General features: G+C 40.4%; 1 protein-coding gene across 11 annotated transcripts in view; it reads right to left on the reverse strand.

The window, feature by feature from the left end:
- Positions 1–17,419, reverse strand: part of KCNIP1 (potassium voltage-gated channel interacting protein 1) — a 1,275,893-nt gene that overhangs the window by 665,045 nt on the left and 593,429 nt on the right. The window lies entirely within an intron of this gene.

Here is a 17,419-nt window from a genome sequence, read left to right on the forward strand (position 1 = left end):
GGGAAAAAATAAATGAAACAATTTTTTTACCTAAATTAACGTACAAAAATAAACATAAACGTAATTGCTGTGTCCCTAAAAGTCTCTTTGGCCTCTGCTGTTCCTGTTGGCCCTGAGACTGGCTGCTGCCATCTGCTGTGTGGTAGCTGATGACCCCGCTCCTGGTGTTAGGTTAGCTGGCTAGACACTGTGGTGACTACCGAGATGGACCAGTGCCTGAAAAAATTTAAATGACTGAAAGTAAGATGTTGGAAACGCCTACAAAAGATTTTCCCTGGACAAGTTCTGAACTATATAAAGTTACCGTGTTGTACCCAAAGGGAGCTGCTGTTTGTCCATATTTATGTTAGAATAGCTTGCAGATGTTTTTCCCAGGATAAATTCATAGGAGCCAACATTTCTACCAAAGACTAACGCTAAGTACATGTTAATGTGTTGTAGAGCTGTTGTATGTCCTTCAACTGAATTAAAAACCTGATTAATCTGATATACAGTTAGGTTCATAATTATTTGGATAGTGAGACAAGCTTCATGATTTGGGCTCTGCATGCCACCACATTGGATTTGAAATGAAACAACTGAGATGCAATAAAGTGTAGACTTTCAGGTTAAATTCAAGGGGTTGAACAAAAATATCCTGTGAAACTGTAAAGGATCTGCCAGACACAACTTCTGTGTCGACACCCATAGGTAATCAGTCTGCACCTGCTTCTATGTCTGTGAGACTGACTCCATCTTCCACCACTCAGGATGGCAGGCTTAGGAGTGGGAGAGCCTATCACAGCCTGGCCAGATGGAGCTAGCTCCCGCCCTCTGTCTATTTATACCTGCCTTTCCTGTTCCTCCTTTGCTTGTGATTCTTCTCTGCTGGTTTCCTGGCCCTGCTGCAGCTTCTTGAACTACTTATCCTCTGCTTGTGATTGACCTTGGCTTTACTGACCACTCTTCTGCTCTGCGTTTTTGTACCTCGCTCATCTCCTGGTTTGACTCGGCTCGTTGACTTCGCTAGTTGCTCACGGTGTCCCCGTGGGCAACTTCCCCATTTCCCTGACTTCTTTGTACCCTTGTCTGTTTGTCTGTCGTGCACCTATTGAGTGTTGGGACCATCGCCCAGTTGTACCTCGTCGCCTAGGGCGGGTCGTTGCAAGTAGGCAGGGACTGAGTGGCGGGTAGATTAGGGCTCACATGTCTGTCTCCCTTCCCCGACATTACAGAAACGTTTAGGAATTGCAACCATTTTTCTACACAGCCTCCACATTTCAGGGGCTCAAAAGTAATTAGACAAATTAACATTACCATAAATAAAAATATATTTTTTAATACTTTGTAGAGAATCCTTTGCCGGCAACGACTGCCTGAAGTCTGGAACCCATGGACATCACCAAATGCTGGGTTTCCTCCTTTGTGATGCTTTGCCAGGCCTTTACTGCAGCTGTCTTCAGTTGTTGCTTGTTTGTGGGTCTTTCTGCTTTAAGTTTTGTCTTAAGCAAGTGAAATGCATGCTCGATCGGGTTAAGATCTCGTGATTGACTTGGCCATTGCAAAATGTATTGGGTCATTGTCCATCTGTACTGTGAATTGATGTCCAATAAACCTCGCTGCATTTGGTTGAATCTGAGCTCAAAGTGTAATGGCTGCGGTCGGGGACCACAGACCCCTCTCATCCTGCTCATACCATCACACTGCCTCCACCATGTTTTACACAGGATGATGTGTGCTTTGGATCTGGAGATGTCTCCATACTTTCTTCCTCCGTTCTCCATTCTGATACAGGTTGATCTTAGTTTAATCTGTCCAAAGAATGCTGTTCCAGAATTGGGCTGGCTTCTTTAGATAGTTTGCCAAAGTCTAATCTGGCCTTTCTATTTTTGAGGCTGATTAACCCCTTCACGACATTTGACCTATACATATGCCAAAGTCGGGTAGAGGAAGTTAGGAGCGGGCTCACGGAGTGAACTCACTCTATACGATTCTGGTGTTGGCTGTATGTTACAGCCGACACTTCAGAGTAATGAACGGCGTCGTGCTCGAGCGCGATCCAGCTCATTTAACTCATTAAGTGCCACGGTCAATAGCGACCGCATTTAAATCGTTAGAAAAAGGGGGCGGCCCCCTCTAACAGCTCATCGCTCCCCCGCAATGCAATCACGGGGGGGGGGGGCGATGGTTGCTATGGCTGCCTGGGGGCCTAATGAAGACCCCCAGGTCCACCATCTTTGTACACCTATTAAGCCCTGCCTCAGGCAGAATCACGGTATACTGCAATACATTAGTATTGCAGTATATTGTGCAAGCGATCTAACGATCGCTGGTTGAAGTCCCCTAGGGGGACTAATAAAAAAAGTACAAATTAGTTAAATAAAGTTTGTTTTTTTTTTGTGTAAAATTTTTTTTAAATATTAAAAGTAAAAAAAAAAACCTTTTACCATTTTCCCCCTAGAGCATAGTAAAAAATTTAATAAATAAACATAATTGGTATCGCCGCGTCCGTAAGAGTCTGAACTATTAGAATATATCATTATTTAACCCACACGCTGAAAACTGTAAAAAAAAATTGTAAACGCCAGAATCTCTGTTTTTTGGTCACCTAATCTCCCACAAAAATTTTTAATAAAAACTGATGAAACCGTCGCATGTACACCAAAATGGTGTTATTAAAAACTACAGCTTATCCGGCAAAAAATAAGCCCTCATACCCCTTAATCGACGGAAAAATAAAAAAGTTATGGCTCTCGGAATTTGGCGACACAAAATAAATTTTCTTTTTTACACTTAGGTTTTTACTTGTAAAAGTAATAAAATATAGAAAAAACTATATATATTTGGTATCGCCGTAATTGTATTGATCCACAGAATAAAGATAACATGTTGTTTTAATTGCACAGTGAATTCCGTAAAAACGGGGCGCAAAAAAACCATGGTGGAATCGCTGTTTTTTACCCCACAAATAATTTTTTTCCCATTTTCTAGTACATTATACGGCAAAATAAATGGTGCTACGAAAAACTACAACTGATCCCGCAAAAAGTTATATCTGCATGTGTTGATACTATTTGTTCCTAGTGCTGTTACACTTACATTGCCACTGACAACTCAGTAACTTGGTAGATACACGAGGTTTGTACTCAAGATATGCCTATTGTTTCTCTAGACGGGATGTAGTTATTATGTCTTAATATGATATTGTTTGGTATTATTTATTATATTCAATTTTTATTTTTTATATATTATATTTTTTTTATTTTTTGATATTTTTGATACTTTGTTTTATTATTTTATTATAATTTTATTATTTTGTTATAATTATACTATTATCCAGACTTGTATTGTAGGGAATTTGGAAACTGCAAGTCCAAAGGGGTCGTCTATATGGCAACATGTACTTGACCACAAAATTACGTGGGGAAAACAATTCGGGAGTTCAGGAGAAGAGTCGTGGATCATATCGGAAATATTCGGCGTAAAAAAGATACATGCCTAGCGAGACACATGAGTGAGGTACACAACAACAGAGAGGCGGATATCTAATTTCAAATAGTAGAGCTTATAAGATCATCCAGCTGTGGAGGAAATCTGGATAAACTTTTACTCCAGAAGGAATGCAGATGGATTTACAGACTACACACCTTGAGCCCTGAAGGAATTAACGACTATATGTCATTTACCAGCTTTATATAAACATACCCCTATATATCACCTCATGCATTTATATAGACCCAATGTAATCTGTCTATGAGACCGAAAAAATATGGTCCTTAGACAGGGTACGGGACAATTTGCTGAGCTCATATATATATATATATATATATATATATATATATATATATAATAAATGTGTCCATCCACTTCCATTAACCTGAATGTATCATTTATATCTAAGTCCGCTCTTAATGTATAGTCATACCCGCCTGTATGAACAAATACAATCCCACTGAGAAGGGGGTCTCTTTAATATAACTGTGACCTCCTCTCTAAGATTGAGTATGAAAGGTTTCCTCTATGACCTAGTAGGAACGTCTATCTCAATATGCCGCAAACAAGTGAAATAACTTAATCAACATGCATTGGTTGTCCTTTTAATTAAAGATCCTGCTCACACTATTAATAAGAATTTTAAATGTTGCACCCCGTCTTCAATGTACAGAAAAGCCTGTAGGGCAGGCACGGCTCATTGCACATAGCACGGCAGAGTGAGACTTGTAGTGGCCCCCCCACAGCCCTGACGTGGAGGGAGTGGGAGGGACCATGGCACTGTTCGCGGTGCAACTCGCCAGGCCAATCACGTCCTCATACGACACACTGAGGTAAGCCGGCTCGCTGACTTCAAGGATTGGCCATTACTGACGAGCCCACACACAGGGGGAGAGTCTTGCTAAATGTGCCGAGCCTCACCATAGGCTGATACATCACAAGAGGGATGGACACTTCACCTTAAAGGTCGGAGTGTTCTGCCGCCAACTGCGGCTAGCAATCTGGATCCACTTTAAGGCACGAATTGATGCCTCTTATACATTTTACGCTTTAACAAGTCTAAGTCTGCAGGCCTCTGAATAATTATGGCAGATATTATCAACAGTAATGAAACGCGTAGGGCTTACAACATAGATACTGGTACGAGGTATTAGCCCTTATCAGGGCTAACTAGCTGGCAGCTGAAATAGCAAACCTGCCCTAGTAAACACCTATCAGGCTGATATAAACTTAGCACAGCTACTTAGGAACTACACTATCAACAGTGCTAAGAGTACATATTTATCAGGCTTAAATGAACTAGCATAGTTATCTAGGACCGTTGTAATAACACAGGCATTCAGCTTCCAAGTTCAGATGCAGTAAACAGGGAACGTGTCCTGACAAGGTTAAAACAAATATACCAACGAGGTAACCATTCCCATCAGGATTGGTGCCTATACAGATTCAACACAAGCCTGGATAATAGTATAATTATAACAAAATAATAAAATTATAATAAAATAATAAAGCAAAGTATCAAAAATATCAAAAAATATATAATATATAATAAATAAAAATGTAAAATAATAAACAATACCAAACAATATCATATTAAGACATAATAACTACATCCCGTCTAGAGAAACAATAGGCATATCTTGAGTACACACCTCGTGTATCTACCAAGTTACTGAGTTGTCAGTGGCAATGTAAGTGCAACAGCACTAGGAACAAATAGTATCACATCTGCATTGTGTATCAACACATGCAGATATAACTCATGAACCAAATATAGTAACATCGCTACCTGAAATTATTCTACATCCCTATAGATTTAAATCAGTGATAAATAAGTCCATATTCTAGGGAAAACAAACAAGAAATCCATAGGAAACCGTGAATTCTATATAGTGTATATAGTGTAAGTCTATATAGTGTGCGTACGGTGTATATAGTCTTAGGCTATATAGTGTGTGTGTTTAGTCTAAGTCTATATAGTGTGTGTGTGTGTGTGTGTGTGTGTGTGTGTGTGTGTATAGTGTAAGTCTATATAGTGTGTGTTGTGTGTATAAAGTTTATAGTGTGTATAATATAAGTCTACATAGTGTAAGTGTGTGTATGTATGTATGTGTGTGTGTGTGTGTGTGTGTGTGTGTGTATATAGTGTGTGTGTGGTTTGAATATATAGTGTGTGGTGTTACTGTGAATTGTATATAGGGTGTTTAGTTTAAAAAAAATTGTGTGTGGAATTATTTCCCACCCATAGAGCCCTCTGCAGTCAGTCAGATGCTCAGAACCCCCTGCAGTATAATCTCCCCCATAGAGCCCTCGTAGTTATTATACAGCAAGGGGGGGGGGGTCAGAGCATCTGAATGACTGCTGAGGGTTTTATGGGGGGATAACTCTTTCCCCCCAGAGCCATAAGTGTCAGACGCTCAGACTCTCCCATAGAGCACTCAGCAGTAAGTCAGACACACTGGGGAGGGGTGTCTGACTGCTTAAAGGGTAACTAAACTTTATAAAAAAAATTACATGTCATAGTGACTTGTCAAATGTTCTGATCGGTGGGGGTCAGGGAACTGAGACCCCACCAATCGCTACAACAAAGTGGCAGAAGCACTCAGGTGAGTTCTGTGCCACTGTTTCTGATTGTCTTTCCTCTGATAGCCGAGCAAGCGGTGTACGGGCACAACAGAAATTCTATGAGTCCGTACACCGCGCCGAGGAAACACAATTAAAAATTAAGTGTAACAGCACTAACCCGAGCACTCCTGCCGCTTTGTTTTAGTGATCGATGGTGGTCTCAATGCTGGGATGACACGCCAAATTATTTTTAAAAGTTTAGTTACCCCTTGGGGACTGAATTTATTGGTCTGCGTTAATGTATGGGCCTGGGGTCTAAATTTGCTTAGGGGTCTGGGGTATAAGACAATTTAGGGTGTTTAATTTCAGAATTTTTATGTTGCTATAGACACTGAAAATGGCTACAGAATCAAGGGGCAAAAATTTCTCATCAGGAAACCCTGCAGTCATCAGGAGAAGTCACTATAATGGTCTTTGTCAGATGGAGAAGAAAAGAGAATGACCCATCAGTGAAGACATCACCTGTGAGTCATTGCATTTTTAGATCTGTCCCCTCTCCTGACATGTCTGTTATAGGAAATCCTTGTATTCCACATAAAGTCTTTGTGTACCCAGGACTAATATACAAATGCGTGTTACTATTCCCCTTGTCAGGAGGATGTGTCCCTACACAGTGTGATACTGTCAGCGATGTTTGGAGACTGTCAGTATGCAGGGACACAGCCCTCTGATAAGGGGAATCGTAACACTCATTTGTCAATGCTCACACAGAAAGATGTTGTGTAATACTGACACAGCGTGGCAGGGCGGTGGTGGAGAAGGGGGCCCCAAGCTTGTGGAACAGCCCAGGGCCTATGGTCTACTTAATCCACCACTGGATGTTGTAAAGGGGTTTTTCTTCACCATGGATAAGATTCTGTGATCATCCACCACTTTGTCTTCCGTGAACGTCCAGGCCTTTTGAAGTTAACGAGATCACCAGTGAACTCTTTTTTAAACTGTTGATTTGGCCATTCCTATCATTCGTGCTATCTCTCTGATGGATTTCTTCATTTTTTTCTGCCTAACGATGGTCTGTTTCACTTGCATTGAGAGCTCCTTTGACCTCATGTTGTGGGTTCACAGCAACAGCTTCCAGATGCCAATGCCACACCTGGAATCAACTCCAGACCTTTTACCTGCTTAATTGATGATGGATTAACGAGGGAATATCCCAGTCAACCCATTAAATAGCTTTTGAGATAATTGTCCAATTAGATTTGGTCCCTTGAAAAAGAGGCAGCTACATATTAAAGAGCTGTAATTCCTAAACCCTTCCTTAAATTAGGATGTGAATACCCTCAAATTAAAGCTGAGAGTCTGCACTTTAAGCCAATATTGATTATATAACTGTATATTCAATATGTTCTGGTAAATAGCTAAAACTTGTGTCACTGTCCAAATAATTGGACCTAACTGTCTAAAGGTTCTAAAATCTTCCTATAGGGTCATTAACCACTGTTAAATATGACAAGGTGCAGACAGCAGGATGATATGATGTTAAATAAACAAAAACGCTCAGGTGGCCTCTGGCTACAAGAGAAAGGGAAAAATAAGCATAGAGGGGAAGTGAAGAGCAAAGTTGAGAAGATGTCTAAATCTCCTGTTGTAAAGTCATAAGTAACACTGTAGAGTAACAAGAATTTGGAAAGTAGCTATTCCTATTTAGAACAGGTGGTGAAAGACACTGAAGTTATCGGCGCTGTGGAGCAAGGTGATTTTAAAGAGGTGAGAGGAGTGAAAGATGTATCTGCATTAAAAAAAATATTGGACGTTGTGTATTAGGGTATGTTCACACGCAAACTCAAAAACGTCTGAAAATACGGTGCTGTTTTCAAGGGACATGCACTTAATGAACTTCTTTTTTGTGGCTGTTTTTTTACACGGCCATTTTGAAAAATGGCCAGTCGGAACACAATGCCGTTTTCCAATTTCAATCAATGAGCAGATGTTTGGAGGCGTTCTGCTTCCAATTTTTTGGCCATTTTTCAGGAGGTTTAAGGCCCGAAAAACGGCCGAAAATAGGCTGTATGAACATACCACATGTTTAATAACTCAGTAACAAAACTTTCTATGTAAGTGAGGGGAGCTAGGACGGAGAGTGCTTTGTTAAAAATGTTTTTAAAAAAAAACAAATAAATAACAGTGTGTTTGGTGTAATTACTTTTTTTCTAAAAATGATTTTTCCATTTTTGAGATACAGCGTGTCTCTGACATACAGGATCCAGCGGTTACCGATCACATCTAAGTTCATAACTTAGATGTGATCGATAAAAAAATTTTTTTTTTAATATGTTCATTGCCTTTAACAAAAGTTGTGTCTAAAATCAGAGATCAAAACTACACCTCTCACATAATTTATTAAGCCCTTACCAACATTTGTAGTATGGAAACATCATGGAAAGCTAGTGTTTCCCGCATTTTGCCATATCTATACAACAAATGGATGACACGGGCTCAGAGTCCGTGTCATAATCCCCGGATGTTAACTATATGTTACAGTTGACACCCTGGGGTAATGGCGGGGACCGAAGTTTCTTCCGATTCCCGCTATTATCCTATTAAATGCAGCGGTCAAAAGTCATTGCTGCATTTAAGAGGTTTGCAGCTCATCGGCACCCCGGCAATGAAAGTGCCAGTGGCTGAAAAGGCTTAACACTAGCCTCCCTTTATGCCTAGTATGGAAGCCTTTCATGCCCCGCCCGGAGGCGGGCCCTAAATGGCTTACGTAGCCGACAAGGTGGTGCTGGCTCAGGAGCTGTACCGGCGTCATCAGCGGTGAATGTCAGGTGCATGTTACAGCTGACATCCACCTGTAATGGCAGAAACCGGAGCTAGCTCCGATTCCTGCCATTAACCCCTTAGATGCAGCGATCGAAAGAGATCGCTGCATCTTAGAGGTTGGTAGCAGATCGGCAGCCTTGCCAAGCAATCGCAGGGTTGCTGACTGCTTCTATGGCAACAGGAGGCCTAACAATGGTCTCCTGCTCTGCCATTACGAAAGCCGATTAGGCCCCACCCGGAGGCGTAGCCTAATTGGCTTGCTGTCCGTGAATGACTGACTGATCTAATACATTGCACTACAAAGGTAGTGCAATGTATTAGAAAAAAAACATCCGACAGTTGGAGCGTCAAGAACCCTAGTGGGACAAGAGAAAAGTGTAAAAAACAAAAGTGACAAAAAAAAAGTTGTAAAATAAAGTTTCAAGTAATAAAATAAAACTCAATCGCCCTTTTTCCCTTATCAAGTCCTTTATCATTGAAAAAAATTAAAGCATACATATTTGGTAATGCCGCATCCGTAACGACATGAACTATAAAAATATTATGTTATTTATTCCACGTGATAAACAGCATTAGAAAAAAACAATGCCAGAATTTCTCTTTTTGGTCACTTTGCCCTACAAAAAATTGGAATAAAAAGTGATCAAAAAGTCTCATGTTTTCAAAAATGGTACCTATAAAAACTATGGCTCGTCTCACAAAAAGCAAGCCCCCATATGAAAAAAAAATTAAAATGATGGTTCTCACAACATAGCGACAGAAAAAATACATTCTTTTTACAAAAGTAATTTTATTGTGCAAAAAGTTGTAAAACATAAAAAATTGCTATAAATTTGGTATCACCGGAATTGTACTGACTCGCAGAATAAAGTTAACATGTCATTTATAACGCATGGTGAACTCTGTATAAAAAGAATCAAAATAAATTATGCCAGAATTGCTGTTTTTGGGTCACCTTGCCTCCCAAAAATAGTGATAAAAAAATTGCATGTACCCCAAAATCGTACCAATAATAACTACAGCTCATCGCGCAAAAAAAAAACAGCCCCCATGCCATTATGTCTATCAAAAAATTTAATTGGTTGAGGCTCCAATAAGTCAGGAAATAAAAAAATATGCAGTTGTGCAGGACCGAGGAGAACATTTCTTCTGTATCAAGAGGCGAATTAGAAGGGTAAGGCCCAAACATATCTGCTGGAAGTGAGGGTGCTCGTGTTATACCAGGACAATACTTTTCCAGCGAAAATTCCCCAAACTGCAAAGGTGCACAGTGTGGCCAAAAGGGGGATACGTAAGGACACCATTTATCAGTGTGGCACTAGCCTGTGCAGAAAGGATTGCTTCACAGCGTAACATATATCTATGGATTATTTTGTTGGATTTTTTTACCCCGTGATTATACTACCTGACTATGCCCCAGATGTACCCCACTTTATAAACTGAAATACCAGTAAAACTCCCAAAAACTTCTACCAAGCAAAATCCATGCTCCAAAAGCCAAATTGTGCTCCCTCCGTTTTGAACTCTGCAGCGTGCGTAAACAGCTGTTTTCTTCCACATGTATGGCATCACCATACCCGGGAGAACCCTTTTAACAATTTTTGGGGTGTGTGTCTCCATTGGCATAAGCTGGGCACAACATATTTGCCACTGAAATGGCATATCAAGGGAAAAATTGTTAAATGTTAATTCTGCACCACCCGTAGCGCAATCATCTATGGAAAATACCTGTTGAGTGAAAATGCTCAATAAACCCCTTAATAAGTGCCTTGAGGGGTGTAGTTTCCAAAATGGGGTAATATCCGAGGGGTTTCATTTATTATTTCACATCAGAGCCTCTGCAATTGTGAATCAATACTTTGTAAAATCACCTTGACTTCGCATGGCACTCTCATGGCAAAAGATTAGGGCCACATTTAGGGTGATTCTAAAACCAGGAAACACAGCATAATAATTAGAGAGCTGTCTTGTTATGGTGGCACAAACTGGGCACCACATATTGGCATATCTATGGAAAAAATCCCATTTTCACTCTGCAACATCGAGTGCACTCTAATTTCTGCAAAACACCTGCGGGGTTAAAATGCTCACTCCACCCCTAGGTGAATACCTTGAGGGGTATAGTTCCCAAAATGGGGTCACTTCTGGGGGATTTCTGCTGTTTTGGTTTCACGGGGGCTTTGCAAATGCGACATAGCGACCAGAAACCAATCCAGCAAAATCTGCACTCCAAAAGGCAAATGGCGCTCCTTTCCTTGTGAGCCCTACTGTGTGTCCAAACAGCAGTTTATGACCACAAATCGGGTATTGACGTACTCAGGAGAATTGCTTTACATATGTTGGGGTGCTTTCTTTCCTTAATTTGTTGAGAAAATGAAAAATTTTCTAAGGGATTTTATTTATTTTCACTGCCCAATTCTAATAAAATCTATGGAAAACCGGTGGGGGTCAAAATGCTCACTATACCCCTAGATTAATTCTTTAAGGGGTGTAGTTTTGTGAATGGAGTCACTTTAGGGTAGTTTCAACTCTACTGGTACCTTAGGGACTTTGCAAATGCGGCATGGTGTAAAGAAACCAATCCAGAAAATCTGTGCTCCAAAAGCCAAATGGCGCTCCTTCTATTTGATCCTTGCCGTGTGTTCAAACAGCAGTTTATGACCACATATGGGGTATTTCCGTACTCCAGAGCAGTTGCTTTACAAATGTTCCATTGTTCCTTTATTTGTTGAGAAAATGAAAAAATTAAATTTATACATTTCACCTGCACATTGCTTTAATTCCTATGAAATATCTAAAGGGTTAAGAAACTTTCTAAATTATGTTTTGAATAATTAGAGGGGTGGAGTTTTTAAAATGGGTGACCTATTGGGAGTTTCTAAAATATAAGGCCACTTCACAACTGAACTGGCCCCTATAAAAATAGCCTTTTAAAATTTTCTTGAAAATGTGAGAAATGACTGCTAAAGTTCTAAGCCTTGTAACGTCCTAGATAAATAAAAGGATGTTCAAAAAATTATGCCAAACTAAAGTAGACATATGGGGGATGTTAATTAGCAACAATTTTGTGTGGTATAACTGCTTGTCTTACAATTATATACATTTTAGTTTAGAAAAATGCAAATTTTTGCAATTTTTTGCTAAATTTTGGTGTTTTTCACAATTAAATACCAAATTTATCGACCAAATTTTGCCGGTAACATAAAGTCCAATGTATCACGAAAAAAATCTCAGAATCGCCTGTATAGGTAAAAGCATTCCGAAGCTATTACCAGATAAAATGAAACATGATTTGAAAAATGAGGCTCTGTCAGGAAGGTCAAATGTGGCAAAAACGGAAAGGGGTTAAGGGGTGTAGTGATCATTTTGACACCACAGGTGTTTTCCAGAAATGAATGCGCTGCGGTTTGCGCAAAGTAAAAACTGCAATTTTTACCCAGATATGCCATTTCATTGGCAAATATGTTGCGCCCAGCTTGTGCCACTGGAGAGACACACCAAAAATAGTAAAACAAAAAAGGTTCTCACGGGTATAACAATGCCATATATATGAAAGGAAACTGCTGTTTGGGCACAGTGTAGGGCTCAGAAGGGAGAGAGCAACATTTGGCTTTTGTTTTGGGTTTTACTGGTATTTCAGTTTATAATGTGGGGGAATATGTGATGCATGATTGTTACGCTTTGAAGCAATCCTTTAGGCTTCATGCCCACTTCAGTAATTTCCTTCAGGGTGCTAGCCGTTTTTCTGACGGCTAGCACCCTGACCCATTCATTTAAATGGGGCCATGCACACTTCAGTTTTTTTGACGGTCCCGTTGCTCCGTTCCGACAAAAGTAGAGCATGTCCTTCTTTGGTCCGAGATTCCGTGACCGTGAGGCCAATGCAAGTCAATGGGGCCGTCAAAAAATCTGAAGGCGCACGGAAGGCATCCGTGTGCGTGTGACGGATCCGTTGCCTAGCAACGGCCGGGCAGGCAGAAGTACATTAGAGATATTACACTAATCAGCAGCCATTTCTCATTATCCAGCACTGATAGAGAGAAGAGGCTGCTGATAAAAATAAAATTGTCTTGGTGACGAGTCCCTCTTCTTCCTCCAGTCTGACCTTCCTGTATGACTCGGCAGTCCAGTGTGGCCGCTGCAGCCTGTGATTGGCTGCAGAGGCGGTCACATGGGATGAAGCGTCATCCCAGGAGGCGGGACAGGAGGAAAAAGCAGAAGTGATTTTTAAATTTTTTATTTCATGGTCATTCTTCAGCGCTAGTCACTGTTCAGGGTGATGAAAGATTTACCGCCGATCAGTGCAGCCTATTAACTTTTTCAGCACCCTGTACAGTGACTAGCGCTGAACAACCATGCTCTTTCAGCACCCTGGACAGTACCATGCTCGGCGCTTGGAAACGGAAACACGGAGTGCACATGGAAACCACGCGGATAACAAAACGGGCACACGGATCCGTCAAAAACGGACGATAAAACAGTGAAGGAAGTGTGCACGAGGCCTAAAGCACAGGCCAGTGTCGCACTGATAAATTATGTTCTTTCTCAGCCCCCTAAAGGTGCAGGCCTTTGCAGTTTGGGGAATTTTGCTGGGAAATTGTCCTGATATAATACGAGCACTCTCGCTTCTAGCAGATATGTTTGAGCCCTTCCCTTCCTGGTTCCAAAATATTAGGGCCTTGATAATCGCTTCCTGAAACAGAAGACATTTTCCCCTCGGGCTTGTATATTTTTTCATTCCTATCTAATGGAAGCCATAACGTATTTTATTTTTTCATAGACGTGGTAATATGAGGTCAGTTTTTTGTGGAATGAGCTGTAGTTTATATTGGTACCATTTTGGGGTACGCAAGACTTTTTGATCACTTTTATTAAATTTTTTTGGGAGCAATTCCGGTATCGTTTTTTAGTTGTTTTTTTTAATGCGGTGTTCACTGTTCTGTAATAGTTACATGTTAACATGTAAAAGTGGCCAAAGAGGGGAGGGGTTAAAACATTTTTGTTTTAACCCCTTCCCTCTTTGGCCACTTTTGACCTTCCTGACAGAGCCTCATTTTTCAAATCTGACATGTGTCTCCTTTTATGTGGTAATAACTTCAGAATGCTTTTACATATACAAGCGATTCTGAGAATGTTTTCTCGTGACAATTTGGACTTTATGTTACTGGCAAAATTTGCTCTATACATTCAGTATTTAATTGTGAAAAATTTAGCAAAAATTGCAAAAATTTGAATTTTTATTAATTTAAATGTATCTGCTTGTAAGACAGGCAGTTATACCACACAAAGATTTTTGCTAATTAACATCCCCCATATGTCTACTTTAGATTGGCATTGTTTTTTGAAGATCCTTTTATTTTTTTTAGGACGTTACCAGGCTTTTCACTTTCACTAGCAGCAATTTCTCACATTTTCAAGAAAATTTCAAAAGGCTATTTTTACAGGGGCCAGTTCAGTTCTGAAGTGGCTTTGAAAGCCTTATATATGAGAAACCCCAAATAAGTTACCCCATTTTAAAAATGTCACCCATCAACGTATTCAAAACAGCATTTAGAAAGTTTATTAACACTTTAGAAGTTGTATAGGAATTGAAGCAAACGAGTGTAGAAATGTACACATTTATTTTCTTTTGTTGCAGAAATTCATTTTTAATAAAAAAAATTTGTAACACAGAAAGTTTTACCAGAAAAATGCAACTCAATAATTATTGCCTAGGTTCTGCAGTTTTAGGGAATATCCCACATGTGGCCCTAGTTTGCTTATGGACTGAAGCACTGGCCTCAGAAGCAAAGGAACACCTATAGTATTTTGGGGCCTTCTTTTTATTAGAATATATTTTAGGCACCATGTCAGCTAGGGGTATAGTGAGCATTTTGACCCCACAGGTTTTTTGCAGAAATTATTGGAAATAGGGCGTGCTAATTAAAATCTACATTTTCTTCAAAGAAAACGTAGGTTAATCTAATTTTTTTACAATTACCACAAGGACTAAAGGAGAAAAAGCATCACAACCATTTCTAGAGCAGTTTCTTCCGAGTAAAACAGTACCCCATATGTGGTCATAAATGGCTGTTTGGACACACGGCAGGACTCAAGGAAACCACCCAAGAGTGACTCTATTTGGGAAACTACACCCCTCAAGGAATTTTTCTTGGGGTATGGTGAGCATTTTGACCCCACAGGTGTTTTGCAGAAATTATTGGAAGTAGGCCGTGAAATGAAAATCGACATTTTTTTCAAAGAAAATGTAGGTTTAGCTAATTTTTTTTCAGTTCCACAAAAAATCAAGGCAAAAAAACCCCCAAAATTTGTAGAACAGTTTCTCCCGAGTAAAACAATACCCCATATTTGGTCATAAACAGCTGTTTGGACACACGGCAGGTCTCAGAAGGAAAGAGCACCATTTGGAGTTCAAATTTAACTGGAATGGTTTGCGGAGGCCATGTCACATTTGCAAAGCCCCTGAGTGGCCAAAACAGTGGAAACTCCCCAAAAGTGACTCCATTTGGGAAACAACACCCCTCGAGGAATTTATCTAGGGGTATAGTGAGCATTTAAAAAAATGATTAAATTAAAAAGCCATGGATGTGTGATAAACTTTGAAGCACTCCTTTATGCACAGGCCAGGTTTGTCGGGGCAGGTTTCACAATGATAAGTTGTGTTTCCTCTTCTCCCCCTTTTGTAACACACTTTACACCTTCCCTTTTAACCAGTGGAAGGGATTTCGTGTTGCCCTGGTACAATACGTGTTGCCCTGGTACAATAGGGAAAGTGTTGCCCTGGTACAATACGTGCGTGAACCATCGCTTCTAGAAGTACTGGGGCCCTCCCCTTCCTGGTTCCCAAATACAAGGGCCTTGATAACCACCTCTTGAAACTGAAGGAATGTCCCTGTTCAGCCTGCACATTCGTATAACACGTAAGAGTTATACAATGCCATCTGTACAATGTGCACGGCCAGATTTTTGTATCACACCTTTGTTTTACGCATGGCACTGTATGGCTTCAGTACTTGATCAGAGAGATCAACCCCTCCCATGTACTTATTGCAGCCTAGAATGTACTCTGGCTTGGGAGTCATTGTAGTGCTACCTTGGACAGGGACAGGGATGCTGCCTGTACCGTGTATTGTGGTCAACATAAGGACGTCCATCTTGTCCTTATACTTGACCAGCAACATGTTCTCGCTGTGTAGTGCCCTGCCTTCTCCCTTTCTTAGGGGTTGCCCAATCAGATTTTTAGAGGCCTCTCTGGTTTTTGCGCATGGTGTCACATGCTGCAGTACTTCTGGTGGAGAGGCATTTAAATAGTGGGATGTTGGTGTAGACGTTATCCACGTAAAGGTGATAACCCTGGTCCAGTAGTGGGTGCACCAAATCCCACACTATTTTTCCACTAACTCCCAGGACAGGGGGCCATTCTGGAGGTTCTATCCTGGTGTCCTTCCCTTCATAAACCCTAAACCTGTAGGTATACTCTGAGCTGCTCTCGCACAGCTTTTACATTTTAATTCCATACCTTTCCCTCTTGCTTAGCAGGTATTGGCGGAATTTTTGTCTACCCTTAAAATGTACAAGGGACTCGTCTATTGCATTGTACTTTTCGGGGGTGTAAGCTTATTTAAATTTGGTGCATAAATAATCAATGATTGGCCTGATTTTGAATAGGTCGTCATATGTGGGGTCGTCATAGGGCGAGCACTGTGCATTATCGTTCTAATACAAAAAAAAACAGAATTATTTCAAAATATGTCCGGGTCATTGCCATTCGGTATAATGGGGTGTTGTATAAAATGTCCGCACTCCAGTATTGCCTAATCTCTGGCTTTTTACTAAGTCCATATGTAGGACAAGGCCCCAAAATGTCATCATTTCAGCTGCCTCTATGGGGCTCCACATAGCATATAATGACGTGGGTTTTTGGGCTAAAAATTGCTGGGCGTATAAATTTGTCTGGGCCTCGATTAAATTAACAAAATCCTCAGAGAAAAAGAGCTTGAAATAGTCAATTTCTGCGAGGCATACAGTCTCAAATAGAATTCCTGAGCTGCCTATGAAATCTAGAGTGTGAGGCTCATACTTATCAGGGGGTGGGTTCCACATGGTATCACTTATTTGGGGTGTTGCCTCAGCTGATGTTCTGGGGCGCCTTTGTGGGGGGTTCCTCATCACTGGATGAGGATGATGAGGAGGAGGAGGTCAAGAGGAATTTCCTCTTCTCCCTCGCTAGCCGATTCAGTGTCAGAGGCCTCTTCAGCTGACCCTTTGGGATGATTGGGATGATTGGGACATTTTTATTATGGGGTATGTAGTGCGCCAACAAGTGTAATACTCAATTTATTTTTATAGAGGTGGTTGTGTGTGTTGTGCTTTTATACGTGTAAATTAAATTTATAGGAAAAAAAAAGGAAGAGAAGAAAAAGAAAAGAATAAAAAAATATTTAGGAGAAAGAAATTTATTGAACGTCCAATATAGAACTGTAAAAAAAATTGAGCAACAACTGTGTCACTACGCTATAAAAAATATAGTGACCGAATTTCAGTTAACCAAAACGGAATA

Source organism: Rhinoderma darwinii, chromosome 3 (genome assembly GCF_050947455.1).
Source record: "Rhinoderma darwinii isolate aRhiDar2 chromosome 3, aRhiDar2.hap1, whole genome shotgun sequence".
Classification (NCBI taxonomy): domain Eukaryota; kingdom Metazoa; phylum Chordata; class Amphibia; order Anura; family Rhinodermatidae; genus Rhinoderma; species Rhinoderma darwinii.